General features: G+C 42.8%; 1 long non-coding RNA gene across 2 annotated transcripts in view; it reads left to right on the plus strand.

The window, feature by feature from the left end:
- LOC103168334 overlaps positions 1–14,107 on the plus strand; it is a 51,877-nt gene extending 37,770 nt beyond the window's left edge. The window contains exons 3-4 of one of the 2 annotated variants that reach the window (XR_003764363.2): positions 10,183–10,382; positions 13,920–14,107. This is a non-coding gene — a long non-coding RNA (uncharacterized LOC103168334). Of the gene's footprint in view, positions 1–10,182; positions 10,558–13,919 lie in introns of those variants that run through there. The other variant, XR_005660809.1, reaches the window with a different exon arrangement.
- The last annotated feature ends 8,976 nt before the right edge of the window (positions 14,108–23,083 follow it).

A 23,083-nucleotide genomic window follows, 5' to 3' on the forward strand; every position in this document is an offset into this window, starting at 1 on the left:
GTTTGAGTGCCTTTTAGTCATCATCAGCAGCAGCATAATCATCATCATCATCAATTATCAATGGTATTACTGAGTGCCTACTATACTAATCACCTGTGAGAGTACATCAGAGGATAGATTCGTTCTTTACCCGTAAGGAGTTTTCAGTCTAACGAGGGAGACAGCCAGACAAAAAGTGTCTGCAACCTGTGGATAAGAATTGTTTCTACCTATTCTCTTGTACTGTACTGTACTCTCCTAAGGAGTACAGTGCTCTGCATGCAGTAAGCATTCAATAAAGAAAAATTGACTGATTGACTGACATTAAGCACTCAATAAATCCCACTGAGTAGAATAAGGGAAAATAGGTACTAGTACAACTATATCAGAATGAAATAGCTGAATTGATTGAATGTATAAATAAAAATATACACTAATACCTAAGTGTGGTGGATAGGAATGAAATATATACATGCTTAGGGCAACTTTGGGTGGATGCAACTGGGGTGTTATGAATTAATCAGGTGGGTTTTGAAGAAAGGGAGAAATATGGTCTGGCAGATTTGCAGAGGTAAGGAGTTCGAGATTAGGGGAACGATGTGAGCAAGAGGGTAAAGAGTTAGTGAGCTGAGGATAAGGAGATAAGAGTGAGGGTTGGGGAAGGAGCAGGTGAAGAGAACTGATAAGATAGAGAAAAGTGGTGGGGAGCATTGAAGCTAAGGGTAAGAAGTTTCTACTTAATGAGGAGGGAGATGAGTAACCATTGGAGGTGTTTGAGAAGTGAACAGGTGCGTGTCAGGTGATTTTTCAAGAATATCATTCATGTGTAGTATAGACTGAAGGTGGGGAGAGACTGCAATAATAGTCTAATCATGAGGGGAAATGAGAGATTTGGTAATAGTGTCATTGGCTAAGCACTTACGATACAAGATAATCAGGCCCCACATGGGACTCACAGACTAAGTAGGTGGGAGAAAAGTTATCGAATCCTCATTTTGCAGATGAGGCAACTGAGGCACAGAGAAGTTAAGTGACTTATCCAAGGTCACACAGTAGGTAAGTGGTGGAGCTGGGATTAGAACTAAGGTTGTCTGACCCCCAGGCCTGTACTCTTCCCATTAGGCCATGCTGCTTCTCAGGAACTCAGTGGAAAGGACTGAAGAGAGATCTCAGAAGATATAGGCAAGGCTTTGGGAAGGGACACGGTAAAAGAAAATCACTGGTAGTAATAGGCATTACTGTGTCTTAGACTACATGCCGTGGCCATTCCTCTCACAGCTCCTGAGAGAGGAAGGTGGAGGGCAAGGAGAGATGTTCCAGAAGGGTAAAGAAGAGGAGCTAAAACTTCCAACCAGCTCCTATTCTGAGTATTATAACATGTAAACATGAGGCATGTTATCAGGCACTGGGAGTTCAAAGAGGTCTAAAGCTTTGTGTTGGATAAACAGTAACATATGCCCAGCATCAGAGAGATTTCAAACGTGTTGGGAAACTATGCGCCGGGTGGAGAAAAAATGTTATAGTTCAACCATGAAAAATTCACTGACATATTTGAAGCAAGCAGGTGTTGAGGAAGATCACCAACTTTCTGAGAAAAATGGCATCAGGAAGCACGAGAGCAAACAGCAAGGGGAGAATGACATTGCAAGTGAGCTTCGAGGAATGGGATGTCTGAGGGAGAGGTAGAAGCAGGAAGGCTTCCAGTGACCAGGAGCAGGGTCTGGATGTTAATACTGAACTGTGTTTTCCTCTAAAGCAAAAACAGTAGGAAGCTGAGATTCTGGAAACACTTCGTAACAAATCTCCCAGGAAACTTCCTGGAGTAGTTTGTCACCATTGGTGAGAATTCACGGAACTCCACAAGAAGGGAAAGCCAATTGGACTAAGAAGGAAGAGATTGCTGATTATGAAGGGCATTGACTGAAAAGAGGAAAAACCTATTATCCCCGCTAAGTGTGAAAGTCTGGGTCAGGATCCTGTCAGAGAAGAACCTACTTAAAAAAAAAATAATTTTTTTTTCTTTATCTCTCTATGTAGTGGGCTTTTTTCTCCAGCCTTGGTTGTAGAGCCAATTCTCCCAGGAGTACATTCCTTAGGGAGCCTCCATGGCAGATCTAAGGTGGATGATTAGTCTGACTGTGGCCCCATCTATGTGTCCCAGGGATGACCACCGATGCATGGAGAAAACTCAAATGATCTCTTGGGGCACTTACAATTGAATGGAGGAGACCGCAAACAAAACTGGTGTATAGTCCATAGTTAAGAGTGAAAGAATAGGTACAAGTGAACGGATTTTTTAATAGTATTTGTTAGGCACTTACAATATGCCAGGCACCGTACTAAGCGCTGGGGGAAAAACAAGCTAATCATGTCCCATATGGGGCTCAGGGTCTTAATCCCCATTTTACAGAGGCGATGACTGAAGATCAGAGAAATTAAGCAATTTACCTGATGACACACAGCAGATAAGCATAGAGCTGGGATTAGAACTCAGGTCTTTCTGACTCCATCCAGAATGGTGCCAAAGTGGTTGATGGAAGACATGATTGGGCAGCAGGATGAGTTGATGAGGGAATGACTTCTTTATTGCATGGTCCTGGGAGTGGAGCTTACTTCTGAAAAGAGAACTTTTGCTAATGAGGCAAGGCCCCTTTGGTAGTCTGGGGATAGTATACTGCCTGCTTAACCCCACTCCACTCTGGAGGGACTGCCCCTATTAATATACTGCCCAAGATCAAAAAGCAGCATGGCCTTGGTGGACAGAGCAAGGCCTAGGAGCCAGAGACCAGAGTCTTAATCCTGGCTCCGCCACTTCTTTACCTAACTTCTTTATGTCTCAATTTCCTCATTTGTTTTTCTTCCCCCTTAGACTGTAAGCCCTATGTGGAACAGATACTGTGCCCTATCTGATTACCTTGGCAAATAACAAGCACTTAACAAATATCACAAGTGCGCACATTCTCCCTCGGGGCTGGAACTCTCTCCCTCTTCATATCCAACAGACTACCACTCTCTCCTCCTTCAGAACACTCCTAAAATCACCTCTCTTCCAAGAGGCCTTCCCAGGCTAAACCCTTTATTTCCCCTACCCACCATTCCTTCCCTCTGTAGCAACGAAGAATTTGGCTGTGTACCCCTTAAACACTTTGACACTCACCCCTGGCTCACAATATTTATGTAAATATTCTTATATCCTACTATTTCCCCTATCCCCAATCTCTTTTAATGTATGTCTCTCCCAGTAGGCTGTAAACTCCTTGTGGGCAAGGATCGTGACTATTAAAACTGTTGTTTTGTACTTTCCCAAGAGCTTACTGCAGTGTTCTGCACACTGTAAGTGCTCAATTAATTCCACTGACTGATTGACTGATACGACAATAATTGCTACTATTAACCACTCCCCAGCACAGGGGAGTCCAGAGTAGTTGTAAAGACAGGATTCCTTCAGTGATTCTACATTCCCCTTACAGAGACAATTACCTTGCAGAAAGGGAAAATTCAGGAAACTACTCCCAGGACTCTGACATGACATCAACATAGCAGCTTTCTTTTAGTGAAAGAGGAGAGAGCTGTTTGGGTGGCTTGACTCCGTGCCACAATGATAATGATGATCAGCTAGGAAGACCTGCTCTTGGAGGGCTGGCACAGGCACTGAACGCAGTGGTGCCAGAAACAATATAAAGTGTGAGAACAAGCAGCCTGAGTCATCAGCTACTCCAGCTTCCACACTGTGCCTTCCCGCCTCTGTATGTAGCCGGTAAAACGTGCCATCTCTGCGGTCAACAAAACTTCTTAGATTATCACCTCTCTAAGCATAGCAACCCCATGAAGCCCAGGATGGGAGCCAGGTTCCATTGCAAAATCTAGTTCTCTCGGGCAGGTTTGACGTGGGGAACGTTGATACAAGAGAGACTCTTTTGCAAAAGGGTAGGAAGTGATATATGTGTAAACAATAATAATAACTGTGGTATCTGTTAAGTACTTGCTATGTTCCTTCAGTCGTATTTATTGAGCAATTACTGTGTGCAGAGCACTGTAGTCAGTGCTTGGGAGAGTAAAATACAACAATAAATACACATGCCCTGCCCCCAGTGAGCTTATAGTCTAGAGGGAGATGCAGACATTACTGTGCTAAACACTGTACCAAGTGCTGGGATAGATACAAGATGAACAGGTCGGACAAAATCTCTGTCCAACATGGGGTGCACATGAAATCAGGGAATCAGTAAGCATTCCCTGATTACTTTTCTTCATCCTTATTTAGGTCCTCCCACTTCAGCAAGTAGACCCTGAGCACTTTTGGATGTATCGATTCACACTATTTAAACTGCTATTTCTACTACTAGTCTATTATTTAAACAATTTTTTTCACTTTATTCATCTTTCCCATTCTACTTGTAAATGATTTATATTTGTCTATCTTGTTAGATTGTCAGCTTCTTGAGGGCATGGATTCCATCTCCTAGTGTGTTTGTGTTTTGTACTTTTTATGTGCCCAGTACAATGCTTAGCATATGGTGGGAACTTAATAAATGGTTCCAATTGATTGATGGATTGATTCATTCCTTTTACTCCTCCTCCAGAGAACTGACTTGTATCAGTCAAGGGACCGCTTTCATCTATGATATCCCCGTTTAATTCGTGATACTTGAAGGGTTCCCATAATCCCACTGGAGCAGAGGACCCTAACCCAGACTTTGTAGAAGAGGGACATGAGCATCGGTGAGAGCAGTGCCTAGGGAGAGGGAGACTCACTGAAAAGAGAAGACTGAACCCCCCATTCATAAGCTCCCAAGGCCTCTCGGTTGCTCTTCGCGGGAGCCACCAAAAATCATCTCTTTGAGGATTTGGCAAGGATTCTGTTGTCCCCTTTCAGTTGGGTTGTCTGCTGTGATGCTGGTGGTTTCCAGGACACCACCACTGGGTAAGCTATTGGCCCTGAGCCGAGATGGTCGCTGGCTACCCATGGGAACCGTGGACCAGCAAGATAGCCAACAAGTGGGGGGCCAGGGCAGATAAATGTGGGTACCATCGACAAGACGTCGAGCTGGTTCTCGCTTCCTTTCCGGCGTCATTAGTCATTCCTTAGCATTATACTTGGCATGGGCACCACCCCAAGTGTTGTCCTGTTAACACGAACTCTATCCTCTAGGAACAGAAGTGCTAATGATTTTAGCATTATGCTTATACTTATTAATGTTGAATGACTTAATTATAATGAATTTATTATCTCGATGTGTAAAGTAGTGCACATTCAATGACTTTGTTATTTATCAAACGTTACTGTGGGCAGAGCACTTTTCTGGGCAGTGTGGAAACAAACAAACAAAAATTAAAGGTGAAGTCTCTGCCTTTAAGGAGCCCAAGATATAATGGTGGGGAGACAGTAGATGAATTGGCAGCTAATTCAGAATGAAGAATACATGAATATATACATAAATGGCAACTATAACAATAGAAAAGGTCGATAGGGGCTGCAGAGGTGGGTCTGAGGATGGGGGTTGACAGGACCAGGAAAATGGGTTTGGTGGTGTTAATCAGGGAAAGTCTCCTGGAGGAGGTGACTCTTTAAGAGGGTTTTGAAGGAGGGGCAGGATGTGACTAGGCACAGCAGAAGAGTAAAAACATTCCAGGCATTGCTGCTTGGGAATGAAGGTGGTGAAATGAACAAAAACGAAAAGGTGTGGAGTTAAAGGAGTGGCCTCAGGGATGGGAGTCAGTTTAGGCTGACTATTCACTCTTCAGCAGGAAATAAACTACCAGGCTTCAACAGGCTAAATGCTCCCTTCACTTTCTTAGCACAAGGCAGCAACCAAAAGCTCCAGGCCAGAGATGAGGGAGGAAAGCAGTCACTAGCATCGTCTTAAAAAGAATACATTCTGTCCCCTTTGGCCATTCAGAGAAGCACAGGCTGGGAAAGTGAGAGTGGAAATACATTTAAATAAATGGGGCCTTGTTTACAGCAATTCCTTACCCTTTGTTTTACAACAGTTGTTTCTATGTTCAGCCCACACCAGCTGTTCCAAAGACAGTGTTTGAAACTAATAGGCTCTGCACCAACACCATCTCCTTTAAGAAACTGTGGAGGGCATGGTAATCTTTTCCCAATAATCTTCTCTTTCCTTTGGTTTCCCTGTCCCCCCAAATGGAAGAAAACCCAGGCAATCAATCAGTCAATCAATCAATGCTATTTACTGAGTGCTAACTCTGTGCAGAACAAGTGTTGTGGGGCTGAAAATGGGGCGAATATTCAGTGCTTAAAGAATTCAGATCCAAGAGCGTAGGTGATGCGGAAGAGCAGAGGAAAAGAGGGATTAATCAGGGAAGGCATCTTGGAGGAGATGTGATTTTAATAAGGCTTTGAAGGCGGAGAGAGTTGTGGTCTTCGATATATGAAGGGGAAAGGAGTTCCAGGCCAGAGGGAGGTTACGGCAAAGGGGTCAGAAGTGAGGGAATGTGTCTGTTGTTATACTGTACTCTCCCAAGTGCTTAATACTGTGCTTTGCACACAGTAAATGCTCAATAAATACAACTGAATGAGATAGAAGAGATGGAGGTACAGTGAGTAGGTTGACCTTTAACACATACAACCAAAAGGTGAAAATATCTTATGCTGCACTTCGACAAGATATGGCATGAAACGGTTTTTCATTTCCCACCTTCATCTCCGGCTTCAAATAGGGAGAGCATTCAGGACAATGTACTTTGAAATAAAATCTTTCCAAAATGATCTCAGTCTTAATACTGATACGGTGACTTTCTGTTCTCAATCTTGGCAATTCAGTGATAATATGGATGTCGGTGGTTGATGGCATTATGCAAACCCAGTGTCTCAGTGCAGCCTCCGAGTACGTATTCTGCAGGAATTAATTCTAAAGTGTTTTCTGTGTTCACGGTGGAGCTGAATTCGTGTGGGCGGACTGCAAGGCGGATGTGCTTTTATATGCTTATTACCCTCCTCGCTGAAGCTTTTGTTTTCCTGCTAATAAGCAGTTTGCCAGTTTTATCATGAGCTCTGAGGCCCCCCAAAGATCATTTATATAATGGCATCTTGTTTAAAGCAGCCACCCTAGCACTGGTTAACGACAATGATTATTTCATACACAGGGTTTCCAAAATAGATGACTCGTAAACACATCCAGCAATTCCAACTCAGGTTGGTAGGGAAAAGAAAAAATATTCACCAGCAATTGACCCTCCAAGTCCGTGACTAAATTTTGCTGATCTATGCTATTTATTGAGCGCTTACTGTGTGCAGAGCACTGTACTAAGCAGTTGGGAGAGTACCTTGCAATAGAATTGGTAGACACATTCCCTGCACACCCAGAGCTTACAGTCTAGAGAGGGAAGTAAGCACTGAAGGGATGGGGGTGAATTTGAAAGGATACACTTTCAAATGCAAAGATGATGTAGCTGGGAGAATGAATAAGGGAAATGAGAGATTAGTCAGAGAAGGCCTCAAAAGATAGTTTTCTGAAATATGTTGAAGTGAAGCAAAGGCAGAAGATGAAACTAGCTATGCTATTCAGTGTATTCAATCATTGATCAGGGGTATTTATTGAGTGCTTAGTCTGTGCAGAGCACTGTACTAGTTGTTTGGGAGAGTACAATAGAGTTGGTAAACATGATCCCTGCCCTCAAGGTGTTTACAATCTAGGAATCAGATCATTTAAAACTAATTAATAAACCCTGTGGTGAGTGTACCACATCTTCATAAAATATGTACAAACTAACTGTTTAAACTTCAACAAAGAATTAGGCTTCCAGCGGGGAAGCCTTTCAAGGAAGAAAAATGAAAATTTTGACCCTTTTAAATGACACTGAATAAATAATTATTTCAGTTGTGAAGACCGTTCCTATAAGGAGTTGTTGATGAGAAGCAGCATGGCCGAGAGCATGGTCCTGGAACTCAGGTCCTGGAACCAGCTCTGCCACTTGACTGCAGTATGACCTTGGGCAAGTCACTTAGCTTTTATGTGCCTCAATTTCCTCACCTGTAAAATGAGAATTAAGTACCTGTATTTCCTTACTTAAATTGTGAGCCCTATGTGGGACAGAAACTATGTCCCACCTGATTATGCTGTATCCATCCAGCATTTAGTACAGTGCTTCATACAGAGGAAAAACTTCCCAAATGCCACAATTATTGTTATTATTACTAGGGTGCTGATTAATGTAGCTGGATATTATAAGGAATCCTGCAGATATTCAGTGTTCTGACCAATCAACCTTGAGTGTATCGGTTCCTAGAGAAGCAGGATATCATAGTGGAAAAAGCATGGGCCTGGGGTCAGAGGACTTGGTGTTCCAATCCTGACTCCATCACTTACCTGCTTTGTGACCTTGGCCAAGTCACTTAAGGTCCCAGCAATCCAGCGATGGATATTTCGGCCTGGGGTTCAACAGGGGATGGACATAAATTCCAAGTTCTAGTGGATGCATTTCTCCTTTGAAATCAATCAATATTAATCACCCTAGGACAGTCACCAGTCTATGGACTCTGCTGAATATTAGGAGGCAGCTGTGGAGAGAATAAGGGCAAGTAATAATAATAATAACATTAATAACATTTATTTGGAGAACATTTATTTTTCCAAAGAGCTTTTCAACCCACTGTCCACTTTTACCCTCACAACATCCCTTTGGGGTCAGGAGCAGGTAGTATTATCCCCAATTTACAGTTGAGGAAATAGTGGCCCAGAGAGGATGAGTGACTTGCCCTAAGTCACACAGCAGGTCAGTGGAAGTACTGAGACTAAAATCCAGGTCTTCTGGCTCCCCTTACCCACTCTGCAACCTTGGGCAAGTCATTTAACTGCTTTGTGCCTCAGTTTCCTCCTCAGTAAAATGGGGATTCTATCCCTGCTATCCCTCTTACCTAGATTATGAACCCTGTGTGGGACTGTACCAGATCTAATTACCTAGTATCTATCCTTTACAGTGCTTGGTACAGAGTAAGCACTTGTAAAGTACTATTATTATTATTACCCCATCAGTCACCTCCACAGTGCTCCAAAGCAGAAATGAAACAAGGGTAAAGGAAGAGAAAGGCTCTCAACTGTTCTAGTTTTGACTTTCTGGATGCTCTATGGTCTGGAAATAAAATGGAGAGCCATTTTCCAAGAAGCTGGATGACTGAGAATTTAACCAAAGAAAAAATGCCACTTTCAAACATGCTTTTAACATGTATACTGTTTACCTGTTCAATTTTTTCCTGGTGGACCACGTGGATCATCAGTGGGTCCTGACCACCCAACATTCCTTTAGGGCTTTCACTGCTGCAAAATAATCTGTTTCTTCCGGACAAATATAAAAAACCCAGTTCCTCCTCACTCAGGATAAATTCTTTTATCTCTGCAGAGCGTAAATACTGCACCTATCTCAGGAAAGGAAATGAGTTGGCTAATACGAGGAAAACTAAGAAAATATGGGTACATTTTGCTTGTGTTTTAATGCCTCAATGATTAAAAACATTACTGTATGCATTGTTATGAACTGCAACACACACCTCCTCTCCCCCCTTCCTCCCCCCCACTCGACTTAGAAGGCAATATTAAGGCTTGGAAAACACAGTACCTATTTAATTATTTTGTCTCTTCCATAAACAAGTTTAATTGGAATCTAAAAACAGCTAGGGACAAAAGCTCAGTTCATTAGGGACCAACTAACTGAAAAGGGCAGATGAAAACCTTTTGTCTGATCCAGAGGTACCTCCCCAGCCCCATCCGAGAACACCAGGAAGTGCATTAATCAGTAAGTAAGAGGTGTACTCATTATTAGACTTATAAAGCATAAACCAGGTCACCACAAGCTTTGAAGGTACTGATCATCAATTATTTCGCTAATTGTTTGTTCTGTTTGCATGTCTCAGGGTAAAAGGAAAGAGTCACTGAAGCGAAAAAGAGACACCAATAATTGCTACCTCAGCGACAGTTGGTTTTTAGTATCTCATTATTTATGATTTGTTTTGTTGTACATATGTGACTTTAAGTCTACTGTTTTCATGTATACCCAAGAAGCGCGCTGTGTAACACACGTGCAAGGATTACACAAATTCAACGGCAGGTCCGTGCGCAAAAACCTCCCCTGGCATTCTGACCAGATTTGTGTGGGCCTGGCTAGCTGGTGGTCTCCGGAAGACTGTCAAGCAGCAGAAGGCATGCAGTTCCTCTCCCTGCTTACCGATGTTTTTTTGTTTTTCAGTGTCTACGAAAGACTTCTTTCCAACTGCCCTGGAAATTCGACAACCATGGCTTGTGAGCCAGTGAGCCAAGCTGACAAAGCCCTCTAGCTCTGAAGCCTGTTTGTATTGACATATATGAGGGGAGTTTGATGACAGCTGCATATTCCTGCACCTGATCTGAGGAATCTCAGATCACCCAAGAAGAATCTGTTGCTTGCTGGTAGTTGAGATTGTTTTCACCAGTCTCCTATTTGTGGCCTAGTGGAAAAAACACCAGGGTTGGGTTGAGGAGACCAGGATTCTCAGCCCAGCTCCTCCACTTGCCTGCTTGTGTGGTCCCGGGAAAGTCTCTAAAGTGCTTTGGGTCTCAGTTTCTTCATCTGTAAAATGGGGATAAAACAACCTGTTCTCTTTCTTTCTTAGACTGTGGGACCATTTGGGATAGGGATTGTGTCTGGTCTGATTATCTTGTATATGCCCAGTGCTTGGCACATAAATAATAGCTTAAGAAAATATCACTGTTATTAACCACTTTAGCCCTCATCAAAGTGGGGAGCAGTATATGGGGAAAACTACTAAAACCAACCAGTCATCAATCTCATTTCAGAAGAGAAGCAGTGTGGCTTAGTGGAAAGAGCATGGGCCTAGGAGTCAGAAGGACCTGGGTTCTAAACCTGACTCCACCAAATGTTTGCTGTGTGACCTAGGACAAGTCACAACTTCTCTGGGCCTCAGTTACCTCATTCTTAAAATGGGGATTAAGACTGTGAGCTGGGACAGGGACTTTGTCCAACCTGATTAATATCTACCCCAATATTTAGAACAGTGCTGGGCACGTAGTAAGTGCTTAACAAATATAATAATAATAATAAAAAATTATCTATGAGCTTGAAACAAAAGGCCTTTGGGACCATTGCTAAATTGAAGAGAGGAGCAAATCTGATTATAATAATCAAGCAAATGAGTCACCAACATCACTAGTATTTGTTGAGTGGTTACTGGGTAAAGAAAGCTGTTCTAAGCATTTCGGAGAGTACAATAGAGCAAGTAGGTAAAATCCCAGTCCAGAAAAACCCTCATGTACTGAATTTTCCTTTCAAGAAAAAAAGATGATGTAACTTCCTCAGATGGATGTGTCGCTGTCAGATTGGACAGTGTGAGGAAGTGATTGGATGGAAAGTGAGCAGGAGAATGTGACATCATCCACACTCCCTCTTGTCCAGTGGCCCAACATCACACAGACTGTCTGGAGACTCTGTAAAGACCCGGGCACCAGAAGCAAGAAGTTACACGTTAAAAACGGTCATTAGAAAACTGCAAGAAGTACTTCCGGCCACTACTACGTAGCCATCATCAAATTTCACGAAGAGCCGACTCAGTGGTCCAAGGGTTTGGGCTCCAATGATAGGATTTGCTGACTCCAGAAGCAGCATGTACTTTAGGAGAATCTGAGAGATAGGCAAACGCTGCCGACACCCGCTAACTCGGCCCCAAGGAGAGGAAGGTATTGGCAAGTGGTTGATTTTCCTTGTCATAATACAAGTGCTAAGGTGCGATGAATAGTTCCTTAAACCAATTTGTAGGGGAATAAACTTCAGTCATGGTGGTGTACCTGTATTCTTAACATCAATTACCTGTTGCTATTATTATGATGTTGTTTAAGTGTTGTCAAATAGTTACTTTGGATTGGAAGACACACACAACTTCTGGTGGTGAACCGGTTGTCCTTCAAGGGGGAAAGAAGGTCAATTTGAAAGACACAGGGATAGAAAACTGGGAGAGGATGAGGAAAGGGACCCATCTATCAACTCCTCGGGCTTTGTGTAGCCACTGACATCTTCAGTCAAAGGCAAGGATACCCTTGATCATACACTCCTTCACTAAATTGTAAACTTCTTGAAAGTAAGGATCATGTCTACCAATGCTACTGTACTGTACTTTCCTAAGTGCTTAGTACAGTGCTCTGCACACAGTAAGCACACAATAAATACCCTTGACTGATTGAGCTTTGCAGCAGTGGAACCTTGGATCAATTGTATTCTGTTACTGTCCTCTGAGGTATCAGGCACTTTAGATCTCAAATTCAGTGCACAATTGCACTTATGCCAGCTCCATCCTTGACTCTATTAACCCCTAATGAGGATAGCATATGCTTCATTTAGACCTGTTGCCTTCTATGCTTGAACAATCACTAATTGGTTCATTTCTGTGACTAACCCAGAGAGGCGAGATAGAGTTTCTGACATGAGTGCCCTGTGCTTTTGATAGAAATTGAAGGTGGAGTTAACTTGTTCCTGTGTTGTCCAGAAGCCTGCCTGCCTCGCTCAGATCTCGCCTCCTACACAGTTGCCGTGAGCAAGCCATTCTTAGGACAACCACGGACTGTGTCTCTGGTGGGGCAGCAGGGAACCTTAGGATGGTTGCCCTCCAGGATATCCTTTTTCCCCAGCTGGGATGAACCATCTTTTTCCTCTCTAATGTTAACATTTCCTCTTGGAATATATGTGGGATCACTTATCCATGAATCTAGCCAAACCTCTGGAACCCAGTGACGTGGAAAAATATGACTTCCTGAGGAAAGAATTCCATCTGCTCAGTGTCTGCTGGAAAGTGTATACTTCCACTTACCTTTTCCCAACTTGCCCTTTGACCTTGGACAGTTTAAAGGATTCTCCTAGTCAGGCTAACCTTTAAATTTTTTCCAGTGGCAAAACAAAAGTCCTTCCAGCTCTCAGACCCCAGGGCATCCAACAGTTGAAAGATCAGAGCTTAAGATCTCTTCCTGCCCAGTCTCCTCAACCTCACTGCAGGGTCCCCTACTTCCCGACTCCCTTCAGAGTGGAGTTTCCACCATAACCTAGAACATCTCTGCCCATATCATTCCTTGCTTTTATCTGAATATGAGAATTTGAGTAAAATTATGCATTTTCAGTAGCAAGCCCTTGTAGTGGCAATAACATCTGAAACAAGGTTCAAGAAAAAATGAAAGAAAAGGACTACTGTCATATGGTATTTCTGCTTTATTAACTTGTTAAGTTCTGATTCCTCATTCCTTTACTATACTTGAATTTCACCGTAAATCCTGCTCTAGAAGGAGTTACTCTTCCGAGAATTTGTTCCAGAAAACAAACCACATAGTCAATCCCTTGACAGCACTGATTATTATTCATTTATTTGTTCAGACATATTTGTTGAACGTCTATTGGGTACAGAGCACTGGACTAGGTGATTAGGAGCATACAAAAGAAGTAAAAGACCAGTCCCTGTTCTCAAGCAGCTTACAATCTAGCTGAGAGAGGAAACTCTTTCCTGCCTCTACCTCTTGAAATGAACAAAGAATGCAGTTGCTAGACAGCTCCTGAACAACAGGTCTTGGACAACTTGGGATGCAAATTTGAAATTGAGATTCTCACTCTTTTCTGCTTTTGATGACCTGTTCTTGGTTCTGGGTGAAGGCACAGAATCTTCCCCAAAACTCTATTCTACCACCATCCTTTATATAAAGCACTCCCTTAAACTCACTAGGAACTTTGTGTGTGGACTAAACATGTTTTGATCCAGATAGCAGAGAGCCAACTTTATGAGGCTAACTGGTGTTGAGTCCTCAAGGCCCCCTCTACTTTCCCTAGAGCAAGAAAATCTCTCATTTCTTTTCCCTTCCTCATAAAATCCACCATTAGGGAGGAATCCATCACCCTGCCCCCTCCCTCTCCACCCCAATAACAAGCATGAACTAGATTTTTGTTTCTTCTTTCAGCCAGTTGGTCGAGATGTCCGAAATACCGAAGACGACTGTGTTGGGGGGTCACTGGCTTCTTTCTCATCGCTGATCCTATTGCTTCTCCCTTGGCAAAATGTGAATGTGACTCTCCTCCTTGCCAGCTTACAGTGCATTATTTATTTTGGTAAGAAACTCAAAGTCAATAAAAGCAAAAGTGGCACCTTTCAGGTTTCTATTTCATAATTGTTGGGGGGGGGGGGTGGCGGGGGGAGAAACTTTTGTTTTAGACCAAGAAATACTCAGATGGACAAAGCCTTTCCTTCCAGTTGCTACTTGACTCCCCCAACCTCAGACTCATATTTCCCTCTTAGTTCCCTTCATCCTTCTGACCCTGCCCCCCCACCCCATGGAAAAATCAGCCTTCCCATCTCCTACCTTTTCTACCTCTTGACTCAAGAGACTAAATATGTGTTCCAGAAGAGAAAGAGAAGAGTGTTGGTGGCCATTTTGTTCCAATCTCCCAATGCTTAGGAGACCCATACAGCAGCATAAAGACAGTGCTTTTGTTAGTGAGCACTTCAGAGGTGCTGGTGCTTTGGTATAAAATGGTAAGGTGAGAATAGTCTTCACAGATGAATTTTGAAGTTTCTAAAGAAGAGAACTTGGTGTTCCCTATAGGTTGGCAGCTCAGTGAAAAGGGGAACCTGATATCAGCTTAGTAGCCTGAACGCTTGATAATAGAAAGAAGATACCTTTAGGCCAATGGAGTGGAATTCCAATAATCGTGAAGCGGTGTCCCATTCAGTGACAGATTTCATTTAGACAAATGGCAAAATCAACTATCTTCAACCAAATTTCTTCTTCTGAGGCTGCAGAAGTTGGTAACAAGGGAGCTTCAAGGCACATACTGTCCTCAGGCTCAAGACAGTAGGCAAAAAGCAAATCTGGTTAACAAATTAGTAGCCAAAGAGATTGTCCATTTGAGTATGAGAAATGGGCCCCAAATAGAAAAAAAGCTCTATCCTTAACAATAGACCCATCCTTCATTCTTAATGGGAGTCTCAGTCACAGCCTCCCAACATTGCAGGCTGTAATATACATTTGCAAATATGATGCTTTCTTGGAGAAAGGTTCTTATTTTACACAAGCTCCATTTTTGTGAGCTAAGAGAACAACATGGCCTAGAGGAAAAGAGTAGGAATTGTTCTCCCACCTACTCCTGTTTTCCTCCCTACTTAGACTATGAACCCCCTGTGGGACAGGAACTTTGTCCTACCTGATTAACTTGTATCTACCCCGGCATCTACAACAGTGCTGGACACGTAGTAAGTGCTTAACAAATACTATTTTAAAAAAGTGAACCAGATTCTAATCCCATCCCTGCCATTGGCAAGTCACTTTAACTCACTATGCCTTTGCTTTCTTACTTTTGAGAAAGCTCAGCATACAGTTAGCATTCACTAAATACCATTGATTGATTAATTGATAATTTGGGACACTGAGTCTCAGAGAGCAAGAATTAAATGTTCCAAGACTCACCCATAACAGCCCAAGTCTCAATCTCATGTTTACTTAATACAGTGCTCTTTGCATTGTACTAATGAATATCACTGATCGACTGATTGATGGATCCATCCATCAACGGCCCCAGTGGTATCACGATCCATCATGGCACTTCTCACTTTATTAACAGGGATACCACGGAAGCCAAGTGTAGAAGGAAGAGAAACGGAGAAAAGAGGGGAGGAAAACAGCTTCATTCCATTTGCTGTCATGTGCAGAGCTGTGGGTACTGCTTGTACTGTTGTTTAATCTGTCTGAAGAATGTGGGAGCAAAAGCTCCACATTCCCAAGTTGTTACTCTGTCACAACTTTACAGAATACATAAGCACTTCAGTAAATACACAGATTTTTGCAAACTGTAAATCATCTGTGAGCCACCACTGTTCCACTAATTACAGCAAGAAGCTGTGCTCATTAGCTGTTCTCATCTGGATCACTGCATGACCTAAATAGTCCGCAAATGAGCTAGCAATTATTGCTGTATTACCGCTACCAGCTCGGCTCACATCAAAATATCTCCACCAAATGTTACGCCTGTTGGTATTATCAGGTTAGGAATTTCATAAACATATTGAAGCAGTTAATTGGGAGATTATTAAAAAAAATCTGAAAATAGAATCAACAACAAAGGAGTTTTGCACCAACACCAGATAGGAGGCTCCACCTAGAGTGGGGAACCTGCGTAAGTAAAGAGAGTACAGGGTCCAGAACCCAGTAACCTAGGAACAATTCACTTAACAACTACCAAGATGTCTCCTAAATCACCTGCAGATGACAATAAGCTCCTCATAAACACCAGGTAGAAAATGGGGCTTTGATTTGGCTGTAGTAAAATTAAACATAAAAAAGAAGTAGTCTGGCTTAATGGAAAGAGCACAGACCCCTGAGTCAGAAGGACTGAATTCTAATCTTAACTGCACCACTTGTCTGCTTTGTCACCTTGGGCAAGTAACATAACTTCTCTGAGCCTCAGTTATCTCATCTGTAAAATGTGGATTAAGACTATGAGCCCCCTGTGGGACTTTGACTGTGTCCAACCTAATAGCTCGATTCTACCTCAGTGCTTAGTATAGTTCCTGGCACATAGTAAATGCATAACAAATACAGTTTTTAAAAAAACGTAAAAGGCAATGAAACAGTCAAGCAAGTTAGGACGGTTTCATAGGCCTGGAATCCAGAAATTAGGCTATGATGCTAAGAAACTAGGTAAAAGGTAACTAAATACCTAAAAACTAACTAAATGAAACAAAAGAACAAATAAAAATAAATGTTGTGCTTGATCCTGACCGATATGGAGACATGAGATAGGAATGTGCAGCTGGGGGACCAAACAGAGGAGTGGTTGGCCTGGTGGATAGCAACTGAGGGAGGGGTCTCTGTCCTTAGCCAGAGGCTTCCTCAAGCCCAAGAGAACAAAGGACAGGCTCAGAAACGATGTCAGACCCCCAGATGGGATGAAAGCATCGGCATGCATGGAGTAGATAACACTAGGTGACACTATTGAAACTGCTCTAGATTCCAGCTGGGACCCTCCAGCCCCTCTCAAATTCTTCAGATTAGTCTGAAGCTTGAGGGAACGTGGGCACAAATTCTGCCAGTCTCTAAAGATTTTCACATGATCTTGGTTCCATTTTCTAGCTCCTCATCAACCTGGACATATATTCATATCCCCTGTGAGAGGGTAACCTCCTTGGGGGGAGGAAAGGTGTAACTTCTGTATTTCCAACTTCCCAAGCCCCCTGGTTCCAGGCACTGCAGCAAATGGGCACTCAGTGTATGTGGCTGGTGTTGGAAAGAGCACGGGCTTGGGAGTCAGAGGTCATAGGTTCGAATCCCAGCTCTGCCACTTGTCAGCTGTGTGATTGTGGGCAAGTCACTTAACTTCTCTGTGCCTCAGTTACTTCATCTGTAAAATGGGGATTAAGACTGTGAGCCTCACGTGGGACAACCTGATTACCCTGTATCTACCCCAGCATTTAGAACAGTGCTCTGCACATAGTAAGCACTTAACAAATACCAACATAATTATTAATAGCAACACTACTAGTAATAATAATGATAGTCATTGCCTTGAGAGCAAAATTTAATGATAGCATCAAACTTTATGTGCTGGGAGAAAATAATAACTATTGGGATATTTGCTAAACTACTATGTACAAGGCACTGTGCTAAATGCTGGGGTAGATAAGATGCAATCGGATGAGACAGTCATTGTCCCGCATGGGCCTCAAGTCTAAGGAGAGGGAGAACAGCCCTAGGAATGAGTGGGGAGTGGGGCCTATGTGGGTTATATTGTCCAAAATACAGCCCACTCTGTGACCTTGAACAAGTCACTTAACTTCTCTGTGCCTCAATTTCCTCATCTGTAAAATGGGAATTAAGTACCTATTCGCCCTCCCTCTTAGACTTTGAGCTTCTTGGGGGGACTGGGACTATGTCCAATCTGATTATTCTGCATCTACCCCAATGTTTGGCTTAGTGCTCGGCACAGAGTAAACTCATAATGATATGAGAAAGGAGGTAGGGAGGGCTCTTTTGGAGCAGAAGCTCCGAAAGGTTCATCTGGATTAATGTAGGCTCCTTGAGGGCAGGGATTATATCTATTAATGGCAATGTATTCTCCCAAGTACTTAGTAGAGTGTTCTTCACAGAGAAAACATGCAGTAAATATTAATTGATTGATGTCTCACAGATAGAAGCTCCACAAACAATAAAAGCAGAAGAAAAGAAGATCTTCATGTGCACAAAGTCACAAATGCTTACCCAGAGAGAAGTTCTGCCTTCGGTAACAACGCCTCCATAACCAACGGACGGCTATACGATTAGTCCACTCACCTAACTCCTCCTGTAGCATACTCAAATTTGCCTATGGTAGGGCCTCTCACTCCTAGTGTTTGGGGGTAACTCCAGGAAGACTAAAGGGCTAAAATTCTGCAAATGAGTGTGTTCTTGACAGCCATGTCCAAAAGGTCCAGCTTTAGTGGTGCCATTTTGTAATGGGTGTTAGCATGGAAATGACCCTGCAGTGTGGCTTTGACCAGTGAGCAGCCCTTGGAGGGCCAAGTAGAATGAATCTTTTAAGATTAAGCCATTCAAGCCCACAGTAGGAAAGGTACCTCCAGATGTTAGAACTTTGTATTTCCCCCTCTGTAAAATCCCTACAGTTGACCCGACTCACTTCATTAGCACAACTTGTGTTGACAGCTATACAATCAAGATGTTGCATGCAAACATAGTTCCCATGAGGTAACCAGGAGTTGCACAGAGTAGGAACTATTTGACCTTAGGTATGTCACTCTTACCCTCAGGTTCCCCGTCATGAAGACGGAGGAGTCCAGCTGCCTCCCTAGCTCTTGGGAGTGGGAAGAGAGAACTGAGCATCAATTTGTTAAAAAGCCCTGCACCATTTATGAAGCCTAGTGATTCAAATCCACTGGGCTATGATTCTCTTACTGAATTACGTGGAACAGGGAGCCGAAGGGAAAGGGAGGAAGGAGAACGGGCTGGGGGGATTCGATAATCCTTAGCCACTGATGTTGCGATCTGGACAGCCCCAGCAGAGCCAAACAGTCGAGAAGAAGCCTCATCCAGCCTCTGGCTAATGCGGTATGCACGTTCAATAATTCGCGGCTGTTCCTGCAGCCTTTGTTATTATTAATGCCTAATTTTAATGGGTGAAAGCAAGGATTCCAGTGTGGGTGGCTCGCTTCTTTTTTTGTTGTTGTTAAATGTAGCAACAAACAATCAAATCAAAGGAAGAGGAATACAAAGAAAATAGGACTTGAATAAACAAAAAGGTTAGGCCTCTGGTATTTAGTGCAATTTCGGGTGAACTATTAACTGAACGGAGATTGGCAGATTTAACAGCACCTTCAGTTCTCTTTCACCGCAACTCTGCAATTATTCCAGGTGCCGTAGTGGAAATGACTCTATCAAATTTTATAGGATTAATCAGCATGCAAATACTGGCAGGATGCAGACTCTGAGCCAGCCTTCAGGTGCGGCACTTAAAGCAGATGGAGAGAAACACTTTTTCGATTGTTTTTCAAAAGGTTTTACAACTTGGCCAAGAAACCTGTGTTCTGGGTGAAATACGATTCACCGGATTTTACTCTACAGCAACACAGAAAGGGACAATCTTTTTGGGTGCCAATGTGGCCAGTACTGTGCAACCTGCCTTACAGGTGAAATTATACAGACACAATTGTTCCGCAAGAAAAGTCTGTGAAGCCAAGAGGCTTCAAAATCAGGCAAAGATCCCAGATGCACTAATTTCATGTTTCAGTCTTTAAAATCTTCCCCTCAAAGGCTTTTTGTTTTTCTGGTTAATAACTGAGACTATGGATCTTGAAGAGAACACCCTAAAGTTAATGAGGAGGAAGTGGTGGGTCTATAGTGTTCCAGATAGATGTTCAAACATTCTGGTACTCATTTCTGCCTGATGTGGACAACAAGTGATGATCCAGAGCTCAATCAATCAGCTGCATTTATTGAGAGGTTATGTGCCCCATACTGTTCTAATCACTGGGGTAGAAACAAAGTAATCAGGTTGGATCCAGTCCCTGTCCTACATGGGGCTCACAGTCTTAATCCCTACTATTTTACAGACGAGATAACCCGAGGCACAGAAAAGTTAAGTTCTTTGTCCAAGCTCACACAGGAGACAAGTGGTGGAGCCAGGACTAGAACCCAGGCCCATGGTCTGTCCACTAGGCCACACTCCTTTGATATTTAGAAGGAGCTGTTACTGGGCATGAATCTGAATGCAGAAAGGCTGTCTTGTTGCTTAACCCTTAAGGGATCTATAATAGGAACCACTGTGACTCAGTTTCTCCAGCTGTAAAACTGGGGTAGTCACTCAGATGAAGTGCTCAGAGAATTATAGGTTGGGGTTGGGTCTGTGGGTCGAGGTGGAGGGGGCCACTTAGGAAATCACCACGTGACATCATCTTGGAATGATTTCTCTTTCACACATGTTCAGTAGGGTTGGGTTGAGGCCATGGTGAGCTGGACACATTTATATTCCACTGACGTGGACATCCAAAATAGAGCCCAGAGTTGGAAGGTTCTGCTTATAGCCGTTGGAAGTCAGTAGTTGTAAATACCCTCCAAAAGCTACTGTCTTTAATGGGGGGTTCGAGCAGCCATTGAAAGAGAAGTTCTGCCATGAGAGGTAAGCAACCAGGGAGAATGGGCAGAACAAGGAGAATAAAGAGAAGGTGGAAATTGTAGGTAGTAGGGACAGCTCTAAATGCTAGTCAGTCAATAAGTGGCATTTATTGAGTCCTTATTGAGCACCTCCTGAGTGCAAATCATTGTGCTAAACTCTTAAGAGAGTACAGCAGAAGTAAAACACACATTCCAGCCCCCAAGGAGCTAATAATCTAACTGGGGAGACAATAGACCCAAATTATTAACCCAGGAGAAAGAACTAGGATGACCACTAATAATAGTACGAAGATATCAGGATGAAATAGCTATATAAATAACCGGATATTCATTTGCCCATAAGTGCTGAGGAGGAGCATAAAAGCACAAAATATAGTTGGGGTGTTATTAATTAACCAGGGATGGCTTCCTGGAGTAGTTGGGCTTTCTAGGAGGACTTGGAACATGGGGTGGGTTGTGTTTTGGTGGATCTGTGGAGGAAGGAGCTCCGGGCCCCAGTCAGAGTGTGAGTGAGAAGTCAAAGGTGGGTGACTCAAGAGTCAGGTACAATTAGAAGAGGAGGAACAAGGAGTGTGAGATAAGGAGTGGAAGGTGAAGAGAGTTGATGTGTACAGTGTTGGGAGCTGGTGAAGTTCACTGGCACCAGCGAATCTAGAGCTTATGCCTTGGAAGATGGCTAGAGAGAGCACTGGGTGTGGAGGTTCGTCAACCTCTTATGTACCTGGAACCTAGGTACCACACTTCACTTCATTACCTGGAAATACCCAATCAATTCACCAGAAATATAGAAATATAGATTTCCTCACACTCAGAGGAGCTAGACAGATAGTCAGGGCTAGAAGGTCTGGCCCTTCTGCCCAGGTTCCAAGTGTCTTTGTAACCCTGAATCTTAATAAGCTAGGTTCTACAACCCCTTTCATAAGAATTGTCTATTCAGGGTACCTTCAAGAGATTCAGCTTCAGACAGGAAATGCTTGAACAAAATAGCAGAGAGGAGACTTGAGAGCAGGGAGCAGCAGGTGGCTTGTAAATATTTGCAGTCAATTAATTAACAATATTTACTGAGCACCGACTTTGGACAGAACACTGTGAGAGGCTCTTGAATAAGGACAAGAAGCAGGGTGGCCTAGTAGAAAAAGCATGGGCCTGTGATTCTGATTCAAAATCTTGGCTCTGCCACTTGCTTCTCAGTGCCTCAGCTTCCTCATCTGTAAAATGGGAATTTAATAGCTGCTCTCCCTCTCTTCTAGATCATGAGGCCCATGTGGGACAGGGACCGTGTCTGATTTGACTAATTTGCACCTACTTCAGTGCCTAGTAAAGTACGAAGCACATAGGAATCACTTAATCAATACCATAATAAGAATGTTATTATTATTAGCACAATAGGATTAGGAGTCCGGATCCCTGTCCTCAAGGAATCCAGCAGAGCAGATAGACACTATAACAACAAACCAAATAGATGTGATGTAAAATCTATATCTCTTGACTGAAGAGTTGCTGAAGCAATACAACACACTACCAGAAAAGAATACGATACAGGTTACAAATAGATATGGAACAGCTAAATTCACCTAGTAACTTAAATTTGGCAGTGAATATTGTTCAGAACTGGAAATGTTTTCTCCAGGAGTTTGACTTGTTTCTGAGAACAAGTGCAAAAAATCTGAAGTAGGATTCCTGCAAGATGACAATATTCCTATCTGGGAATCAGGAAACCCAAGTTCTAGTCTTGGCTCTGCCATTAACCTGCTCTGTGACATTGGGCAAATCTCTTAAACTCTTTGTACCTCCATTTCCTCATCTGTAAAATGGGGATAAGGTAACTATTCTCTATAATAATCAGATTGTGAACCCCATATCAGATAGGAACTGCATCCAATCTGATTACCATGTATCTACTCCAGGACTTAGCACAGTGTTAATAAATACCCTGATTATTATTCCTGCTGGTTTCCAAAGGTAGCTGGAATACTAAAAGCTCATGTAAGATATCAGAAGATGATGAGACTTCTGGAAGCTTTCAAGCATTGCTGAGGAATTGAATCAAAGATGAATTTCAGGAACACTAACAGATTTCTTCTTTAAAGATCAGATAGAGATCAGATAAGAAATATGAACCTATGACAAAACTATGAGAAATGATTGAACAGATTTTAAACCAAACTAAATATATAATCACCGTGGAGGACCTTATAGAACCGAGGCTTCGAGAAGAACTTGAGATTAAGAGGAAAGAGAAAACAGCGACAGGCACTAGAATAGCAGATGCCACAATACAGCAAGGAGTAATCTTTACATACATAGAAAGTGGCAGCCAGACATTGCTGTATTGGCTTTTCAGTCACAGCCACACTCACTGACAAAAACCTCACTTTCACTAGCACCAGCTTTGAGTCCAAAAGAGAGCTCACTCAATGTGCATAGCTCTAAACTGAGGAAATATTCAGGCAACAGTGCTAGGAGGA

This window comes from Ornithorhynchus anatinus, chromosome 14, assembly GCF_004115215.2.
Source record: "Ornithorhynchus anatinus isolate Pmale09 chromosome 14, mOrnAna1.pri.v4, whole genome shotgun sequence".
Taxonomy (NCBI): Eukaryota; Metazoa; Chordata; class Mammalia; order Monotremata; family Ornithorhynchidae; genus Ornithorhynchus; species Ornithorhynchus anatinus.